Raw genomic sequence first — 2,286 nt, 5'->3', positions numbered from 1 at the left:
GGACACACAAATATTCAAAAACCACAAAAGAAACTATAGGAATTGTTAAAAGGAAAAAGACAAGGGAACCATGGGTAATGGGTGAGAAGATTAGAAAGATAGATGAGAAAACGAAATGGAAGGATGTAAACACAGCTGGGTAGAAGGAAGCAAAAAGAGTTAAAAAATAAATTGAGATTGGAACAAATAAAACAAAAAACTCAAGGTGGAAGCCACTGTGCACGGATATGGAAAGTTTGCAGAGGAAGGGTGAAATAGGTGCCCTATACTGGAAGTAAGAATGGAAGATCTATGTTAACAGTTAAAGATAAGTCGGGTAAGATAACAGTGGAAACAGAAAAGATCAAAGAAAAATGGAAGGAATATATAGAAGAGTATGGTAAAGAACTTAGCCCAACAACATTTAAAGACATTTAAAGAGAACATGACGAAGAGGAAGATAGCTTAGGCCCAGGTATAGTCGACCACAAGACATTTATTTTTTTTTATTTACTTATAAACTTAATTGGACGAGGTTGAGACCTATAGTCCCTTCTTCCACCTAATCCTTACATTACAGACATTAGATTGAAGACAATCACATACAACCAAGCCCTAGATGGAGGAAAATCCTCCTAGGCGGGAATCGAACCAATGACCTCTGGGTTGGTAGGCGAGGACGTAAAAGGCATTAAGGGAGAAGAAATCAAATAAGGCCATTGGAGTAGACAACACTCCCGCATGACTACTAGAAGGTTTAGGAAAATGTGGGAGGAAGAGTCTAGATGGATTAATTCATAGCATCTATGAGGAAGGATCTGGCTGGGACACTTTGTAAGATCCGTGTCAATTCCTATTTTGAAAAAGGTAAGGACAATATCATATGAGGACTACAGAAAAACAAGTTTGATTTCCGAAGCAGCTAAAGCAGTTCTCAGGACCATCAATAAAAGGGGGGTAGAGAGTAGGGTAAATGATTACTTAGGGGATGATCAGCTTGAGTTTAGAAAAGAGAGGCACAGGTGATGCCATTGCAGTAATGAGATCACTGGTAGAGAGAAATATAGAATACAAACAAGGATGTTGACTGTTTTGTAGATTTAGAAAAGGCACTTGATGAGAGTGAATTGGGAAAAACTAATCAATATATTTCAGAAAATAGAAATTGATTGGAGGGATAGGAGGCTAATCCACCACTTGCACGTCTCAGACTGCTCAGGTGAGAGTGGGGGAAGAAGTGTTCGAGCAGGCAATGTTAGGAACAGCAGTAAGGCAGGGTTGTCCATTATCACCGGTGATGTTCAACATGTATGTGTAGGAAATGATTAAAGAGGCATGGGAAGGACTGGAGATAGGAATGAAAGTCGATGGGGAATTCATTAAATCAATTAAGTTCGGTAATGACTAAGCTTTTGTTTTTCAGTCAGTTGCAAACATGGCTGAATGAATTGGGAATTTAGTGTGATCGATATAGAATGATCATAAATATGAATAAAACAAAGGATTTGGTTTTCCAGAAAGAGAAAGGCTAAGTTAAACGTTAAAACATGCGGACAGAAACTAGAGCAGGTGGAACAGTTTACGTATCTTGGAAGTGTTTTGGACCAAAATGGTCAGAGTAATAGTAAGGACAAGAATTGCACAAGGCAAATAGGCTTTCACAAGGAGGAGGGAACTAATGACAGAGATGTTGATTAAGGATCCTCATTAAAAGTTTGACATGGAGTGCAGTTATACATGTATTCGGAGTGGAAACATGGTCATTGAAACAGGATGATAGGCCTAGATTGGAGGCTTTTGAAATGTGGATTGGGAGAAAGATGGAAAAGTGTAGAGAAGGGAACACAACTGAGGGGTATGCTGGGGTACGAGAGGGGATTGCAGGGAGAAATCATAAGGATACATGAAAAATGGATGCAAAGGATATTGAGTGGCAATGGGATGTTGATGACTTGATGAAGGGGAGAATGTTAGGAAAATGAGGAAGGGGTAGAAATAGGATAAGTAGTTCGATTTTGTGGTTCATTTTCACACAATCTGATGGTATTTCATATAAAAAATTATTTGAGGCACAAAAAGTTTATTTCTACCATTGCCCAAAGCAGATAGATATGCAGAGAAAAGGTTTCCAGGATTTTGTGTCATTGCATGTCTAAACTAACCGCTCATTTACTTGAGAAATAATTTGATACATCTGGCTAGTATTTCAGGGAGAAGATACATTGCAATGAATACATGGTTAACACCCAAGATCGTGGTGGTAACCTGGAGGTTTTCATAACTACATAGATGCCATTTCCTTTAATT

Source organism: Hetaerina americana, unplaced genomic scaffold (genome assembly GCF_022747635.1).
Source record: "Hetaerina americana unplaced genomic scaffold, ioHetAmer1.1.p SCAF_19, whole genome shotgun sequence".
Lineage (NCBI taxonomy): Eukaryota > Metazoa > Arthropoda > Insecta > Odonata > Calopterygidae > Hetaerina > Hetaerina americana.
This window is presented reverse-complemented; position numbering follows the sequence as displayed.